This window comes from Notolepis coatsorum (assembly GCF_963971535.1).
Source record: "Notolepis coatsorum genome assembly, chromosome: 5".
Classification (NCBI taxonomy): Eukaryota; Metazoa; Chordata; class Actinopteri; order Aulopiformes; family Paralepididae; genus Notolepis; species Notolepis coatsorum.
Window position 1 is genome coordinate 125,941,473 of NC_140169.1, and position 20,102 is coordinate 125,961,574.

The 20,102-nt window shown below is 44.0% G+C and overlaps 1 protein-coding gene across 2 annotated transcripts in view; it reads right to left on the bottom strand.

Moving 5' to 3' along the window:
* Positions 1–19,889, bottom strand: part of ankrd6b (ankyrin repeat domain 6b) — a 70,062-nt gene extending 50,173 nt beyond the window's left edge. For both annotated transcript variants that reach the window (XM_084313814.1, XM_084313813.1), the window contains exon 1: positions 19,592–19,889. The gene's annotated coding sequence lies outside the window, so the exon portion shown is untranslated. The remainder of the gene's footprint in view (positions 1–19,591) is intronic.
* Positions 19,890–20,102: the final 213 nt, after the last annotated feature.

The window sequence follows — 20,102 nt, forward strand, 5'->3', positions numbered from 1 at the left end:
TGCTTGGGCGGCTACGTGGCGTAGTGGGCAAGGCGCTCGCCACGAATGCGGAGACGCTGGGCTCGCCTGTTCGAGCCCAGCGCTCCACATTGCTTTCAGTTTAGCTGGTCGTTCATACTAATACACATTGGGCGTATTATGGGGTGGGAAACTGATGGGTGGGGATCGGGCGTTGTGGACAGCGACTCCTACAGGTCGGTTGGTGCGCCTGCGCAGTAGAATCAGGAAGTGTCGGGGGCAGCGTGAGCCTCCCACGCGTTACTCCTCGCCACTGAGAGATCGAGCTGCGCAGGTGAAAAGATGCGACTGCTGTTACCTCAAGTACCGGAGGGGACTTGTGCTATGTATGACTTAGTCCACATTGCAGCCGGCTTGTGGGAGGCAAGGAACAGCGTTCGTGGCAGGGGAGGGTTGAATTGGATGATACGAAATTGGGATGGGAGAAAATATAGAAAATGGGAGAAAAAGTGGATAAAAAAAAAAAAAAGCCCTGGGTGGGAACAGTGCCCTGGGGTGAGTGCCTTGAGCCCCTGCTCCCCAAAATGTCTGTGACTAGCGGCCCTGCTAGTGACCACCGTTACAAGTGGTGCCGTGAACTCCGATAACAATGGTTGAGCCCAGCTCTCCAGGAGTGTGGATGGAGTTTAAAGAGGGGTGAGTTTAACAAGGTTGAAACCTTGCAATGGTAGCACCTTGGCGTGTAAACCCACTCCTAAATTAAATATCCTCCACTTCACCACCTGAATTGGATCCTCTTCAGGTGGTAGAATGGATAAGACTGTGGTGTTTAGCATACATGGTCACATGGTGCTGGTGAGAGGAGGGTTTCTTGGTTCAAGGCTGCCTAGTACCTAGTGACACTGACTACTGTTAGAATCATCCATGCAGGTGCTTCTAATCCTGCGGTGAACCTGATTCACTCCCTGCGCTTCAAGGTGGCGGGATCTCCTGTAATCTTCTGTCAACCATTACTGAAATCTGTGAGTGTGAATTACCCTCTTTACTGTCAACTCCTCTATACACATCACACACAGGTGCCACTGACAAAGGGGGAAGTCTGTATGGCAGGTGGTGAAATGCTGTGAAAACATCATAATCCATTATCAAGATTAGCACATTCCATATGTGGAGATTGTCTCGTATAGGAACATTACAGGGCAACGCATTCCAGCTGGTAACTTGAGATGACACAGGGGCCATAGGGCTTTTTGCAGAGGAAGTGAGAAAGACCAAAAACACATAATTTTCTTCTGAACAGTCATTGTTCAGCAGAGGAAGAGGCATGTCCAATCTGATCCCAAGAGTCTAATCTACAATAACTTCATGCTCTAATGCCGCACGAATCCGCTGCAAGGCCCTCGACCTGGCATACCGTGCGGCAAAGGGAATCGCTCCCGCCTACCTCCGGTCAATGGTCTCTAACTACACACCCTCAAGACCCCTATGCTCCGCATCTTCTGGCCATCTCAGACCCACTCCTATCCGAGCTCTGGGAGGGTCATCAAGGAGAACCTGCCTTTTCTCAGTCCTTGCCCCACAATGGTGGAACGAACTGCCCACCAGTTAGGACAGCCGAAACCCGTCCAATCTTTCGCCGTCGACTAAAGACGCACTTCTTCAGCCATTATCTGAAATGAAAAAAAAATATCTAACCCTAACTAACCTTACTGTCATGCACTAATATACTAAACCTACACTGTAGCACTCAACACTTTGATGAACATTGTTATACTCAGCTGATATAGTTGTGCCCTTCCTGATGACTTGTCGTACAGAACTTGTCGCTTGGGTAAAAGCGTCAGCTAATGACTAAATGTAAATGTATGGCTATTCTGGAATATAGTGCAAAATGGGGAGGAGAGAGAGAGAGAAAGAGTTTTACATTGCCACAGGGGCACATTATTAGATCTGAAAATAAAGAAAATAAAATTTTCTATAAAGTAACATTTCAACAGAGGTAGGACTTATAATTGCTCTGTGACTACATTATATCTTCAATAGTGCAAAGTCATGTGTGATGTTTATAACACAGAGCAATTTATTTTAGGCCTTTGTGTATAATAATAACGTCAGCCATGCCTTTTGTAATGTACGGTACAAAATAGGAGACTGGAATAATTTGACCCTTTCACGTATACTATCGCACATGTGAGACAGAATTGGCACGGTGGTGTAGTGGTTAACACGTGGCGTAGTGGGCAAGGCGCTCGCCACGAATGCTGGAGACGCTGGGCTCGCCTGTTCGAGCCCAGCGCTCCACATTGCTTTCAGTTTAGCTGGTCGTTCATACTAATACACATTGGCCGTATTAGGGGGTGGGAAACTGATGGGTGGGGATGGGGCGTTGAGGACAGCGACTCCTACAGGTCGGTTGGTGCGCCTGCGCAGTAGAATCAGGAAGTGTCGGGGGCAGCGTGAGCCTCCCACGCGTTACTCCTCGCCACTGAGAGATCGAGCTGCGCAGGTGAAAAGATGCGACTGCTGTTACCTCAAGTACCGCATTGCAGCCGGCTTGTGGGAGGCAAGAAACAGCGTTCGTGACAGGGGAGGGTTGAATTGGATGATACGAAATTGGGATGGGAGGAAATATAGAAAATGGGAGAAAAAAGTGGATCAAAAAAAAAACACTGTCGCCTCACAGCAAGAAGGTCCAGGGTTCGATTCCCGCTTGGGGACCAGGTTTCCATGATGCCAGGTGACCAGGTGGGGTATCTCCCAGGCCTTTCTGTGTGGAGTTTGCATGTTCTCCCCGTGCTCGCAAGGGTTTCCCCCCGATAAGATAAACCCAATGGAAAAACATGCACAACAACAACAAGAGATCGCTGATGCTGTGGCGTCCTTGACGAAGACGGGCAGGAGCACTTGGATGGTCCCCGGGACGCGGCTCACGTTGACGCCCTCGGCTCCCGGCTGCCCATGGGGGGAAGGGCGACAGGATGGGTCAAGTGCAGAGACTCAATCGCATCGGCGACTGAGAAAAGGACAATGCATGTGTATGTGTGTATCCCGGTGTGTGTGTGCCGCTCCAATTGCATGTCCAGTTCGTTGCATGCCGAATAAAGACCCCCTAAAAGAGGTCCTGCATTATTATTATTCTGAGAGGTGAACCTTTTAATGATTGATTGATTGATTGATTGATAACTTTATTAACAGATTGCAGAATGGGTACAGTACAGTACAGCTCAATACATACAATTGTTAAGGGGATGCAGACCAGAGAAAGACTTTCGTCTTGTTTACATCAGGGTCCCCCATTTTCAATTCATCATAACATATATGACACACACGACATACAGATAGTACACAGACTGTACACTGTACATTGGAATATTGACAAAGCCATACTTGGTAATTTACTGTACATTGGAGGGGGTTGGGTTAGAACATTTGCAGGGGCCAGTTTCGAATTGCAGTCTCCCGTAGGTGTTCTTTGAGAGTGTTTTTGAAAGTGAGTAGCGATTCACATTCCTTTACAGCTTTGGGTAGGGCGTTCCACATTGATGTGGCATAATTGCGAAACGTGTTTAGTTCCTTGTTTGAGCCGAATCTGGGTTTAACATGATTTGTGGAGCTCCCTCTGGTGTTGTGATCGTGGTAATCACTGACCTTTAGGAAGTATTTTGACATGTACATGGGTACCTTGGTCGTGTAGTGTATCTTGTAGATGTAGACCAGGCCCATTGCAAGTTGCTGTACTCTGTTGTCTACTCTAAGCCATCCTAGGTTGTCAAAGTGGGCAGGGGTGAGGTGGGTTCTAGGAGTCAGGTCAAGCAGTAGTCTGACCAGTTTGTTTTGAGATGTTTGTAATTTTGTTTTTAGTGCCTTTGAGGTGCTTTGGTACCATGAGGTGCAAGCATAGTCGTAGTACCCTTGAATGAGTGCCAGAGTCTTCAGGGTATTCTTGTTTACCAGAGAGGAGATCCGGTACAAGAATCGAGTTTGTTGGTTGACTTTTTTTATTACATTGGATGCCATTTTGTCACAGGAAAGATTAGCCTCTAGGATGGAACCCAGGTAGGTAATTTCATCTTTCCTTGTGACAATATTGTCACCCACTGTAACTGAGAAGCCGTCGGTCATGCTGAGTTTGTTATTTGAACCGAAGAGAATGGACTCTGTTTTGCCCATGTGTAATGATAGTTTGTTATCGGCGAGCCATATGCAGATTTTGTCTAGTTCCGAGCTGAGGGTTTTTTCAACCTGTAACTTGTTCTTGTCAGAGACCAGCAGGGCTGAGTCGTCCGCAAACAGGAACAAGTTGCAGTCACAAGCTGACGACATGTCATTTGCAAAAATTAGGAACCTAGTATGCTTCCTTGTGGAACACCACAGCTCACTGGGAGGGGGGGGATAGGGTACTGTTTACCTCCACCATCTGTTCTCTCCCCTCCAGGTAGGATTGTATCCAGCTCACTGATAGACTATCAAAACCAATTGCTTTTAGCTTGTCAATCAGAATGGTGTGATTGACAGTGTCGAAGGCCTTTTGTAGGTCCAGCAGTAATTTTGCCCGCATCCACCTCTTGTTTGATGTGGTCGTTCAAATAGAGAAGGCATGTGTCAGTGGAGTGGGATGTTCTGAAGTCAGATTGGAATTCGTAGATTAGATTTTTTTCCGCAAGGTACTTTTCGACCTTTTCGTATACTATTTTTTCCATGACTTTCGAGATGGAGGTAAGGATAGAAACAGGGCGGTAGTTGCCTAGGTCTAATTTACTGCCCTTTTTGTGCAGGGGTGTTACTCTCGCAATTTTGAAGTCCTTGGGGACGTGTCCCTGTTTTATGGAGAGGTTTATTATGTGTAGTGATGCACCGATGTGAAAATTGTGGCCGATACCGATAACCGATATTAATATTGCTGTTCTGGCCAATACCGATATTTTCCGATGTCGATATCTCTGTATAGAAAACACTTTTTTATGATAATCAAATAAAGAGCTATTTTCCAAAACGCATCCTTTTTTACTTTTGTAACTTATTTTCAGAAATTACTGATATTTTGAAATTATTTAAGGCCAAAACATGTAAAAAAAAAAATAAAAAAAAAATAAAGATATATATATTTTTTTTAATATCGGCCCTAACTTACATTTGATAACTTGATATCGGACCGATACCGATGTGTAAAAAAACGGCCATATCGGCCGATATTATATCGGCGGCCGATATATCGTGCATCCAGGGAGCGAAATTAACTTTTTGACTCACCGGCCAGTGGCGGGTAGATGGGTCTACCCGCCAAGCATATTTCTTACCTGCCAAAATTTTTTTGATTAAAAAAAATATATATATATATTTTATATAATTTTTTTTTTTTATAAAATATATATTATATAATCATACTTGTAGTTGTATTATCTGCGAGACATGGCCACCACGCAATAAGTCAAAATGCTTGCTATCTGCAAACAGCTCCACTGTCTGTGTGTATACTTGAGTAGCCTCCAGCTCCAGCAAGGATTCTCCGGCCCTGCAGCTAGACCCTATATTCAGCTAGACCCTACATTCAGCATGCAAGGATTCTCCGGCAATGCAGCTGGACCCTATTTTTAACGTTACGGTTATTTTGTCAAATCACATTCAACATGCCCTCAGCTAGAATACGCATTCAATCAATGTTATAAGACATTGATATCAGGAGACAGGAGCTATCTGTAGCTACTGCTAGCCCGGTAGATAACGTTAAGACAATTTAGTTTACTGGGACAGATCGATCTAAGTGAGCTAGCTAACGCGAGCTAGCTAACGAGGGAACGGAGGTATTATGCAGCTCATGGAGGTCCGATCTAGACTAGAGCAGACTGCTACCATTCTGAGAGCTTAACGTTAGCACTAGAGCTGCGGGCGAGCTGCTACCATTCTGAGAGCTTAACGTTAGCACTAGATGCTGCGGGCGAGCTGCTACCATTCTGAGAGCTTAACGTTAGCAGTGGCACTAGAGCTGCGGGCCGCTCTGTGTTGATACGAGCAGAAGCCAATAGTATCCCGCTGCAGGGCTGGCCCGGCTGGGCGGATATGACTCGTTGCCACTTTTTTTTCAAAATAAGAATATCATACGAACCGAATGCTGCTAACTGCCGGAGCCATCGATATTATGACTCTAGCTGCGCTTGGGCCGGAAATGAGACCCGCACAGATTTTCAAAATAAGAGTATCGTTATGAACTACACGTCCACACGCCACACGGCGGGCAGGGCTCTCAGTGGCAAGCGCCAAAGGTAAAAACTGAGCGCCCCTGGCGGGCGGCAGGCTTTAATTTCGCCCCCTGCGTGCATCACTAATTATGTGTGTGATGACTGGGGTGATGGCGGCTGCTGAGTCTCTGAGGAATTTGGAGGGGATGTTGTCATGGCCAGTGGCCTTGTTTGGTTGGAGGGCGCTCAGTTTTTTGAGTACCTCATCTGTTGTTACCATTTCCAGTTTGAAGTCGTCTTTGTGGACCCCTAGGTTCTTGTAGTATGCTACTATGTGTTCTACCCCATAATGCCCTGAGTGGGAGGGTAGTTTGTTTACCAGTGTTGTGGCTATGTTTGTGAAGAAAGTGTTTAAGTAATTGGCTACATCCAGCTTGTATGTGATGAGCGTGTTGTCCGTCTTTATGTTTATGTTTGAGAATCTGTTTTAAGTTTTTTACTGCAGCCTAGTTGATTATTGAGTAATTTCCGAAGTTCACGTGGTTTGTTTTTGTTTTCCTCAGTTTTGTCATTGATGACATTTTTTTTAGCAGTTTTGATCATGGAGTTTACGTCATTTCTTAGTCTGTTTCTTTCTAGTTTGAGTTCAGTTACGTGGGCTTGGAGTTCACTGCTCGTGCTTTTGGTAAGCTTTGACTGACTTTTACGAAACTCAGAGCATTTTTTGTCTCTGGCTTTCATAGCGGTCAGTGATGATGTAACAATGGCCACTGGTCATTGAAACATGGAGATAATTTAACGTGTCTTTTCAAACTCTGCCATGGTCAGGCTACATGTGAGCATGCCAAGAAAACTACAAATATGTCTGACAAGCAAATTAGACCCAACTAAGCTGTAGTGTTTACTGTGTGGTCATTATGCACTACTGCTTTCTGCTAGCATTCTTAGATTATGGCCACTGAGGAATAGGAGGTTGCTTTAAAGCGGCACTTCACCCTTTAAGTACCAAAACATGCCATAATTAAATACATTAAGCCCTAAACCCATTAGAATCAGATGGTTTAATTGCTTTACCAAAACAACAATGGGATTTAGTTCAGAGCAGCATCTAAGTTAACAGAGGACCAAAAGTCATGTCATCCAATTGCTTGAAGCTAAATAGCAAGAAGACTGAGCTCATGGTTGTGGCCAAGCAGTCACTGCTCCGGAAAGTTGGAGATCTCCTCCTTGAAGTGGATGGCTGCCTAATCCACCCTTCCCCAGAAGTCCGCAACCTGGGTGTCATACTGGACTAGTGGACTTCACCCTCTCCTTTCATTCCCACATAAAAACAATAACTAAATCAGCTTTTTTCCATCTCAGAAACATTTTCAGACTCCGGCCATCTCTCCCCGACTCTGTAGCAGAGACTCTCATTCACGCTGATTTCCCTTTTTTCTTTTTCTTTCTTTCTTTCCTTTTGATTATTATTTTGTTGTTACGTTGTTCCCTGTTCCCCTCCCTTAGCTGCCCCCTCCTGTTGAGCATATTGGGTCTCCTGAAAGGCACTATATACATTTAAGATATTATTATTATTATTATTATTATTATTATTATTATTATTATTATTATTATTATTATTATTATTATTATTATTATTATTATTATTATTATTATTATTATTATTATTATTATTATTATTTGTTCCTTAAATTATTTATTGTATGCTCTAAAAAGGAAATCTAATAAGAAGTCGTGAAGGAGAAATGTCAGTAGTACATAGCCACTGGTAGGAGAAAGGTGAGGAGCCAATATATACACAGTTTGCGTGAATGGTAATTTCCATTATAAACAGGCAAAACTAATTGAAAAAGTAACCAAAGGTTTATAAATGAGAAGATAAATTATTTTGTTTAACACTCAACAGAATTCAAAGGATTTACCACACAATCCACAGCCAGTGCACAAATGCCACATTCTACTATACGTGAAAGAATTCACCAGAAACGGGAAAAAGAACTTATTTTTCCCCCCACACTTCTGAGGAGGTCATTTCATTTGAGTTGAAAGGGCTGCTGATGATGGTAACATTTGAATGACTCCCTCCTGCTGGCTGAGAAATGAATGAGATAAAAAAAAAAGAGAGAGGGGGTGGGGGGAATCTCTCCCCACTGCATTCTTGTGGAATCTCTCCGTACGAGTTCTGTTCAGCCCGGACAGACCGGCACAAAGACTGGCAGAGCGAGCCTCCTCACGCGCAGCTAGGCAACAGGCCTTTTGTGAAACCCTTCTGGAACTCAGGACTCCGGTTCAAAAACGCGAAATGCCAAACCTTTGCTTTTCACATGGGCTCGGAGAAGAGGAGGCCCCCCAGGGAGCACTTATTAACAAGCGGAGGGGTTGGAAAAACAATCCATTTCTCACGCTGGCACGCAGGGTTCACGCATCTGCATATTTTATACCTGAACAGACAGACACTCCCACTATTTCCTCAAACTTGGATTAGCGTGAGGAATAGAAAGCCTTGAGGGACCCAGGTGCAGAGAGTTCCCACACGGGCGAGAGGAGAACGGGAGGGCTTGTCCACTCCCCGTGAGATAATGTTGTCCTCCTCCGCCTCCACCCTGAGGGACACAGCAGGGGTTAGACGGGGGTTAACAGCAGACTGACCAGACTGGACTAGCCAGGTTGAGGTTGCTTCAAACCGCTGATGTTTATACACGTCGCTCAGCTGCTAAATGAGGCGACAAGAGGTTCAGCTACCCTGGAAAGAAACCCTTAGTAAAACTTCCCTCACTCCTGTATCACATCCATCAAACAGCTATTAGAACCCTTCAGACCCCCATCAACATAATCTTGTAGACAAAAGCCATGCGCATATTGTGTGTGTGTGGGGGGGGGGGGGGGGGTTGCATGGACAGGTTGTCAGACATCACACAGTTCCATCCTCATCCAAATAGCGTGCGTGTCACAAAGAAAAGTAATCATTGTTTACAAGACAGAAAGGGTCTGTCCTAATTATTTAGCCCAGGACATTGATTGATCACTTCAAAGACTGTTGTCAGTCAATGTCATTTGGCGGCTGTCACGCCTGTCAACGTTCATGATAAGTGAGAGCCGGGGCAACTGCACAGCCTCTGCAACACGGTTCAACACTTGATATCCAAAAACCTATGCAAAGAATTCCACAACCAATGCCTGTCAACATATAACAAAAAACACCACTCAGGAGCCCAGCCAACACCAAAGGCTCCACTGAAGTGTAAGTGAGAATTCCAGATGTAAAAAGGGTGAATTCTCGGTTCACAGACCCCAAATAATTCCCAGGATTTTAACAAAAGTGTCGTAAAGAAAATAGCTTTCACTAGATATTAGAGATTTAAGGGATTAGGGCACTAGTCTATGAATGTTCCTGCTCCCTCCAAACCATTTCCACACTGGTAATGGGTTAATAACAGGCCACAGCCATTTATATCCCTGCTACACATTCATACTGATTCCACAAAACAAAGTTTAGATAATGCAATAATGTTTAGTGGCTTCAATAACATCAAAGCTTGCTTTGAAATATCTTGTGTAGATATGAAAAAAAAGAAAGTCCCCCAGAAGAGGTCATCAAATATCTCCACACACATGGGCAGCGGCCCAGACAACGCGCACAGAGCCAACCAACATGGCCACGTTTTCAGTGACCTCCTCCGCCACCTGAGACAAACGCAATATAGCATGATGGAGACGTTCCACACATTAACTCCACCCAATGAAACATGGCATGAACGCACTGGAATTAACGAGTGCTCCAAGCGACAGTGCATCGCGCCATGAACTTCCATTATGTGGGTCATTCTCTCCTTCTGTTTGTGTAAGCTCACATAACCCCACAAAAGGAAGCCGCCTTGTCATACATTGGCCTGGCACCTCTGGGGCATAGGACACAGGGACTTAACCGTCTCTGCTCCAGCTGTGGCCCCTCCCGGAGTCATCTCTTACATAAAGCTTCAGACATACAGCAGGGCCTTATACAAGACTAGGGATGCCTCCTTACCACTTTTTCATTTCCAATACCAGTACAGATGCCACAAACTTAAGTATCTGCCGAGAACGATACTAATCTGATACCCTTAGGCAGGAAGAAATAGAGCCTACAACATGACTCAGTTATGCATTGCATTTACATTCTCTCCTCTTTTTATTTTGTCAAGCTTTTTTTCCCAAACAGAACAGGTTTTAGCAGCATTTTTTTAATCTGATCATTGGCCGATTGTGGCAGACCTTTAACAAGAAGAGATAAACACAAGCCTGAAACCTCCACCTCTTCTAATAATGTAATGGTCTTCTTCTCAGCAGGAGGGGTGATCGCCCGCTGGTTTGGGATGCATGATCAGTGACCTGATTGGATGATGCGTGAGGCGAGTGGCCATAGAATGGGATTGGCCCCACCAACCCTGGGTTTAACTCAAACTTAGCCATCTGCCTTTCCCCATACCAGCTCATGCTGGGAGAGCCCAATCCAGATTAAAACAATACTTTGACCCCACACACTCATTTCCAGTGTTGGGGAAATGACTTGAAGTTAGCTACTTCACAATGAAAAGTAGTTAAACTGAATCTTAACTATTCTTAACTATTCTGAATCTTAACTATTCTACTTATGAATAAGTAGTTAAACTACATCCAAAACTACATGGTATATATAATTATCACAATCTGAGTCTGGAATCATATAGTTACACGTTACACAGTTAACAACTGAACTGACAGAGTAAAGTGTGGGTGTGTTTGATTTAGTGACTAAAGCAGGCAAGGCCTCACTTAAGCATAACCCAAGGCTGTGTTTTAAGGAGAGGACAGGGAGCAGTCGTTGAGGCGGAATCAGGAAAATGCTAAATTATAGGAAGATATGTAGTTTGTAATTAACTACCTAAATTACATGAGCCGAACTACCTAACTACTGAAGAAGCTACTGAGATTTGACTACCACCCGCAACTACTTGTAGTTAAACTAGTAATTGAACTACATGTAGTTAACTAGTAATAACTACTCCCCAACACTGTCCATGTCATGCCCATAGCTCCATAGCTCGACCACCACATCAGTGGAGCTACATATACAACACTTTTTAGAGAGGACACTTATTGATGCTCAGAGACATTTGTAGTAATATTAAAAATACCCTCAAAACTAAAGATTAGTCTCAAATCATATCAGATGTTTCAACAAGGTAGCGTGGTCTGTGCCATAGCCACCATGTCCAGGACATCAGAGTTCCAAAATGATGTTATGGGGAAAAGGTTGTAGTTGTCCACCAACTACCCAGGAAACATCTTGTAAGCGATTGTTAGCATTCCTTATTGAAAACAATGGGAATTGATGCATGCTAATAAGCCATTTTTCACTTAACTTCCGTGACAACAAAGGAACATTTTCATTGTGATAAACTTAAAATTCAAATGCCAAAATATTCCTTTAACCTACAACTCCCAATGCAGCAGACAAAGAGATTACAATTCCAAGTAAACACAGGTCTGTGCCACCTGTGGGAGTCATAACTACCAGGTAGATCTCGACCTATGACCTCCATATTAATGTGGTTCTCAACGTATTGTTTGTCTGAAAGGCAGAAGGTTATCATAAGCCTCCTATTTTTAGGACACCATCTAAAAACAAATCCATAACTAGATAGCCCTTTCCAAGGGGAGGGGTGGTGAACACCTACAAGTTCCTGGGAGTACACATGAACAATAACCTGGACTGGAGAGAACAACACCCAGGTCCTCTACAGGAAGGGTCAGAGCAGGCTCTTCTTCCTGAAGAGTCATTGATTGATTGAAAACTTTATTAACAGATTGCAGATTGCAAACAATACAGTACGGCTCAGTAAACAATTGTTAAGGGGATGCAGACCAGAAAAATACTTTCGTCTTGTTTACATCAGGGACCCCTTCAGGTCCTTCAACGTGTGCAATAGGCTGCTGCTGAGTGTTTACCAGGCTGTAGTAGCCAGTGTCCTCTTCTTCACTGTGGTGGTATGCTAGAGCAAGGGGGGTGGGGGGGGTAACATCAACTCAAGGGACGCAAACAAACTAAACAAGCTGGTAGGAAAGTAGTGGAAGTCGTACTGGACAATCTGGAGGTGGTTGTGGAGAAGAGAACGAGAAGGAAGCTGGACACTATCCTGGAGAACATCTGCCGACCCCTCTATGGTGAGCTAGCAAAGATGAAGAAGGCACTCAACCATAGACACCCCCCCCCCCCCTTCACCCCCACTCAACACAACACAACACAAATTGCCTTGGTCAGTCCTTTGTGCCAGTAGCCATCAAGCTCCACAACCGAAGGCAAGGACTGACTTGCTTAACTGCTGGAGAACTGGAGAACTGGAGAACTGATTTAGTTTTAACTACTGAACCCTGCATGGACACTTTGCACATGGACTCATATATTCACATTTTCAATCGTATGTACAGTCATCTGTTTATTTATACCAGGGTAGACTAAGGACAGAGTCTGTATATTATACCAGGGTGGGCTGTATGTGCATAGTGTATGTTATTGATAGAATATACATATGTTTCACCTGTACACTAACCCAGAGATCCAGTGCAGATCAGGTCTTTATCTTTATTTTGTATTCATATTTTATTCTTATCCTGGTTGTTTGGATCCTTATTCCTACCTCTCCTTTCCTTTCCTTTCCTTTCCTTTCCTTTCCTTTCCTTTCCTTTCCTTTCCTTTCCTTTCCTTTCCTTTCCTCTCCTCTCCTCTCCTCTCCTCTCCTCTCCTCTCCTCTCCTCTCCTCTCCTCTCCTCTCCTCTCCTCTCCTCTCCTCTCCTCTCCTCTCCTCTCCTCTCCTCTCTTCACTGCCATTGCTGTTGCTGCTATGATGCCTGAATTTCCCTACAGGGATGAATAAAGGTTTATTTATCTTATCCTATAGTGCATTCAGCTCAAGTCTGGCTCACAAGCTTCATCACATGTGTAATTCCCTCACTTCTTCTTTGGGAGGACAAATGTGTTCAGGTATTAAGGCTACTGTAAGAATATTTTTGGGGCATCTTATTTAGGGATGCACCTTTCAGTATATCAGCCATCGATACTGAGTACCAATCTGTTACTTCTACTGGGACAATGTAGACTTTCTTGACCACTGGTTTGTGGTCATTGGATAAAAATTACATAATCCCTATTTTACAAAAATAGAATCCCTATTTTCTCCTTTAGTGTGATCTAAAGGGCCGTCAATGCAGAAAAGCAAGTCCCGTCGTTTTGATTTCAGACATGTTACACCGGCTTCTTGGTATTGGATTTAAGTATTAGGGGGAATTCTCTGATATTGATACCCTGTATTAGCCTGCGGCTGCGGTACTGGCCTGCTATCTGATATCCAACACCAGCACCAGTACAACGGATTCGGTACGTCCCTAATCTCCCTGTGTTTTAGCTGTTACGATTCCAGGTATAAAACAGTGACACACCTTTAGCTACCAGAGTAACTTGATAGAGTGGCACATTTGCTACTTCTCCCAGGCATGCATGTGTGTGTCACCACTGCAGCGATCCATCAGGGATTTTATTTGATTGTGCGATTTGACAGAATGAGAGAGTGAACTTTTTGATGAATATAACAGGAAGAAAAGTGTGTGTGTGTAGACGTGTGTGTGTGTGTGTGTGCTTATTGTGCATGTTCATCTTTTCTTCCTGTTATATTCATCAAAAAGTTCACTCTCTCATTCTGTCAAATTTAAATCGCACAATCAAATAAAATCCCTGATGGATCGCTGCAGTGGTGACTTTATCACAAGACCGGTTCAGCTCTCACTGTAACAGTATTAAGAGGCTCTGGCCGCGCGACAGGAATAGAAACCTTCCCAAATGTTGCTCAACCACCAGACGTCTCTCAGACCAATTTTGTTTATCATAATCATCTGCTTTGAGTTTATTGTTCCTGGCAGCCGGGTACAAAAGGCCCCTAGACCGTCCTTTCTAGCGGTGACTCACCTCACCTCACCTCACCTCATCGGCACCCATGGCTGACTTGAACACTTGCATGCAGGTGCATTATTTGTCCTTCATTCCGCCAGCCATCAGACTCTATAATGCCTCACTGTGTCTCACTGCATCACTGAGCACAGGGTGACAGTACAGTCTGGCAGAATCTTCCTGGACACTTTACAATGTTTACACTTATTACTGTACATTTGACTGTATATTTCTGTCTATTTTATATTTAAGATTTTAGAATGTATATATATACATACATACCAGAATGTATATCCCGGACTGTATTTTATTCTTTATTCTTATTTTTTTTTATATTATTATATTCATATTCTTATTTTAGGGTGCTTTCACACCACAGCTGTTTGGTCCGGACTATCGGACCATAAGGCTGAGCCCGAACCCTGTTTTTAGGGTTCGAACGTTCGCCAGGGTTTATCGAACGAACGTTCGAACGTTCGTTTTTTGTAAATTTTTTAATAAAAAAAAATTATATAATTTTTTTTTTTTATATAATTTTAATTTTTTTTGTATTATAGATCCTACGGAGGGCGGCATTGCATAATCTATTGGTGAAAAAACATGTTGTTTACAGTGGTGGCTGTTCATGTAAACATGTAATTAAACAAAGCACTCAGAAGAAAATAAACAAGCTACTGAGTACTGCATAAAAGTTCCTACTTATGATAAACAATAGCCCTTGCACACCGCAGTCACGTAAGGGGCTAGATAAACAAATGCATTCGTTTTGTGGCATTAAGTGTTACACGTTCAATAACAGGTATTCACTCTTGGTCGACGGGAAGGAGAGAGGCGCGCGCCTCGGCTCCTTCCACAGTCTACCTCGGAACGGGGGACGGCAGAGAGACAGAGAGACACCGGCGCGGGGGTCCCGCCGGGCTCCCAACACGCCTGCCGCCTCGGCCAGAGTTGTTTCCACCTCCCGCCATGAAGCTCGCGCTGGTATTCATTAATGATCCTTCCGCAGGTTCACCTATGGAAACCTTGTTACGACTTTTACTTCCTCGGCGGGGAGCTAACGCTACGTTAATGCTTCTCGCAAGCAGACCAATGGCGGCATTGCCGGAAATAAAAAAAATAATAAACGCTTGCCGATTGGTGGTAACAGCAGAGGCGGGTGCAAGCGGTGTGACGTAATTGGCAGAATCGCCTGTCATTCAATCAAAATTGTTCTATTGCATTGGTTGAGACTAGAGCTCTGGTTGAGTATCCAGCAACAGCCCGGCAGAGACCATACTGGTTGAGCCGAGCGACTCGGGGGAAGCGCCGCTTCACATCGCCTCACCGTCGTTGCGCCTGCTTTATTTTTTTTCACCGAACGTTCGAACCCATTAATTAAAGTCCGAATGTCAGCTTAACGAACGAACGTTCGAACGTTCGAACGTTCGGGCTCAGCCTTATCGGACCAGAGTTCGTTTTCTCGGATAGTCCGCTTTTTTTGGGGTGGTGTGAATGCTCAGTCGAACTCTGGTGCGGACCAAACACGCGAACTCTGGTCCGCCTGAAAACGTAGGTCTCGGTTCACTTCATCGGACCAAACGCAAGACCAAATATAGGAAGTGACCTGATAAACTGTGCATCTTGGGTAGAAGGGGGAAAAAAAACACTGCGGCCGCATTCACTGCAAAACAAGCACACGGTAAACATGTCTCGTGGACAGACGTGGGCGAATGACGAGGTGAAAGCCCTGATAGACATTATGGGCAGAAGACCAAATTAAACAGCTACTTGTGGGCACCCATAAAAACAACGTGGTGTACAAGTTGTTTAGCGAGAGGATGGTGGTAATGGGCTTCAATAGAACAATGGATCAATGCCACGTCAAAATAAAAAAAACTGTGTCAGCAATATATTAATAAATAAGCAGAGAATTAAATTAGATGTCCATAACATTTGTGTTTTTAATTAGCATAGCCTAAATAAATATGAATTCAAGAAGTTAAATACTGATTTCTATTCTATTCTCTTCTATTCAGCGAGTTACAGTCAACTATGGCCGCATTGCAGAGCAGCACACGCGCTGCAGTGACGGTTGTGTTTGTAAACTACAGCTTCACACGTTCCCTCTCTCTCGTTCTTCCTCACACATCTATCCTAAGATACAGACCACAGACAGACAAACACACACGTGGGCTGACAGAAATTCTGACTGCACTGATATCATGAAGGCTCTTTGGAATTAACATAATATTTGGTCACACTTTTATCCAAAGCGATTTACCGTACCATGAGTAGCCTACATAGCATGGGTGGCCCCCGGTGGCAATCAAACGCCCAACACTGCCAATAGTGCCATGCTCTGCCAATTGAGGGCCTATTATAGGGCCACATAGACAGTACACACTCTCTTATCTCTCTCTCACACACACACACATGCACCCCCCCCCCCCTCCCCACGCACACACACACACACACACACATACACACACTAATTCAAACCCTACAATTTGGAGAAAGGAGTAGGGGTGTTGGGGGTTGTCTCCAGCTGGAGAGCACTAACGAACTGAGTGAGTCAGCTGAGTGGCAGAAGGGACCCCCCCATCATAACCCCCCCCCCCCCCCCCCCCACCATACCCCCCCCCCCCCCGGCTTTGTTTGGTCGCTCTCCTTTCACACTGCTTCAGGCTAGACTAAACACCACTATAAGTATTTTCCCGCTTCTTCAATCCACTGCGCTAAAAAAAGAAACTTAATGATAGCAGATGCTGTCTCGCTGAAAGAGCAGGGCGCTGTGGAAAATGACAAGAGCTTATTGTTTCAAGGTACCAATAAATAGGTTTTAGAGCCCCCCTGCAAGGCCAAACACTAAAGAATGCTCCCTTTCTTATGCCACCGGTGTGCCTTCAATGGCCCACTGGAAAGCATGGCCATGACAAATACCCCTCTAATCCAGTGGATATGTCCAATTATATCTGGTTTTAAATGTAAAAGTAGGGCCTATAAATCTGATGCTAAAGTTATATATATATATATATATATATATATATATATATATATATATATATATATATATATATATATATATATATATATATATATATATATATATATATATATATATATATATATATATATATATATATATATATATAATATATAGAGGATCTGACATGGTCAACACTGTACACATAGACATACAGTAGTAAAGAAAGCGAAGCAGCGCCTCTACCACCTGAGACAGTTAAGGAAGTTCAGAGTATCGGGGAAGATACTCCAGTCCTTCTACTCAGGAGCTGTAGAGAGCATCTTGACCGGAAACATCACTGCCTGGTATGGAAACAGCACGGCACAGGACAAGAAGGCCCTACAGAGAGTGGTGCGCTCAGCCGAGCGTACCACGGGTATTGCGCTACCTCCCCTGCAGGTTCTATACAACAAGAGGTGCAAATCCAGAGCCTGCTGAATAATGAAAGACCCCCACCACCCCAATAACAGCCTGTTCCAGAGAGGTCAGGCAGACGCCTGCGAACCCCAGCTACTAGGACGGAGAGGCTTAGGCTCAGCTTCTTCCCCCAGGCCATCAGAGCCTTGAACAATGAACATTGAGTGCCACAGAAACTGAACTATCCACACACAAGCACACACACGACACGCACGCTGTGCACGCTCACACACTAGCAGCCACTTTAACACGAGCGGGCACACACTCATGCCGCACACATGCACACTTATGGCCAAGAGGAAAGGCCACTTTAAATTAGTATAACAACAGGAACAGTGTATTGCACTACTAAAGCTACCTAGCATGTCCTATATGCTCTGTAAATACTATGTACAGATACCGAGATGTCACACCATGTTACCTGTTACCTGTTTATTGCACAATGTTGTTTTTTTATTGGATTCTATTATATGTTGTACCACTGTATTTTTATTGGATTCTATTATATGTTGTACCACTGTATTGCACATCGTCGCGGGCAAGACCACCCGCATTTCATTGTATACTTGTATGCCGTGACAATTAAAACTCTTGACTTGACTTGACTTGACGTGTCATTAAACAGCTGCATATTAAGTATGAGCCATTCTCGTGTTTCCTTGCGCCTGTCCGACGTGTCAGGATGCTCTCAATAGGGACTGTCTCACCATCTGACAGATTCATCTAATAATCAATGTTAAAATCGCTTCTCCGGCGTGTAGCGCACACATTTCTGGAGCCTTTGGAGCGGAGTGCCCTGCATGGACTCCATTATGGCTCATAATTTGCCCATTATACACCTGGTGCTCCCTGACCTCTGCAGCCCTGTGCTCCGCTAATCAGCTCCCCAGGGAGCACGGCAGACGGATGGATGGGTGAGGGTGGCGTTCACACACAGTCTGCATGGATGCATTCATCACCACCAGCGCCGTATGAACACATGGACAAGCAGCAGAGTAACAGATAATGCAATGGAATAAACATCATCTGATAAAGTAACTGTAATTGGTAACAGCTGGACAAATAGCCTGCAGAACATGAGGACATGTTTTCATCAAGAGATTATAGACACAAACATTTGGCAGTGTTCACACTGTACATGATCATGATTAAGTTACTCAATTTATATATGTGATCATTATAATGGAGTGTCAGTTTAACAAGGAATTCTATATATTTGTTAGGCTAATTCCAAAAGTAACGGAGAGTAATCAGTGTTACTGAGTTGGAACAAAGCAATTATTGAGTTACAATTTAAACAGTTAATCAGTCATCTATCCTGTAATGAATTAGAGCTTTACAACTCTGGTAAGCACTGCAGTCAGCCTATACAACCCACCTATACAATCCATCTATACAACCCATCTATAATACAACCCATCAATTAGTGTAGCCTATACAACCCATCTATACAACCCATCAGTTAGTGTAGCCTATACAACCCATCAGACACATGTCATTTAACAGGGTGGTTAAATCGATGTTGTAAATTTATATTGTTCAGACACAACCCTAGCCTGTATGGACATTAATAAAAACGTCCTTTCTTATTTCTCCTATACCAGACTGAACTGATTTATACCGTATGGCATCGGTTGCGTTAGCATTTAAAAAATTACAGATAAGAGGATTTTCACTTAGCGTAGGCTACTGTCGACCAACTGCATTTAACTATAACAAACACATGAAAGCAATAACTGTGGTGCCAGGCCGTTGCACTACACTACTGCACAATAACTTTATTTGCGACAGTAAAAGGTCATTCAAGCTTCTTTCTCTGTCTTGCTCACAGACTACTATACATAAGTAACATGGTTGTTGTTACACCGACCAACTGAAACTCAAGGCAAGAAGATGATATGGTAAGAAGACCGAGGCACTGCGTGTAGGCTGATTAGAATGTAGGCTAGGCTATTCCAAGTCCACATGCTTAGCATTCTATCTAGACACTCCACTAATAGCGTATATACGCAGTAAAATAAAGTAGTCCAGTAAAGAAAATGCCACCAAATCAACAATACAAAAAAAATAACAAACCTTGGGCTTCATGCTGATCTTGCAGTGTGTGAGATTAACTTTAATTTGAAATCCTTCGCCCTGGAGCCTGAGGGAGCCGACGGGTTGACGGGTGCGGTGATATGAAAAGTCTATACCAACAGAGCAAGAATAGAAACGACCACCGCTGCTGAAGGACGAACAGTGATTTTTGTCTGTTTTTTTTTTACTCCGATGTAATTCCAAAGCGAGAGAGTCCCGGTGTTAAGCAAGAAGAAAGTGAAATTGCTTTAGATGCGTAGCTGCGCCCGGGCTGCGCTCCTATCGTCGGCCATCCACACCGCCGCCGCCCGCTATGTCCTATTTGCATGTCAATAGTTCCTGCATGGACTCTGTCAGTAAGGTAACAGAGGGAAGGACTACAGTACCATCCAAACTTCTGCAGCTCGGCTCAGTGTGTTATAATTCTCTGGGACTTTACTACTGCCACCGCTGCAACCAACCACCGCAAAGGCAACTGCCTCTCTGCCGCTGTGTTCACTTGAGGAAATAA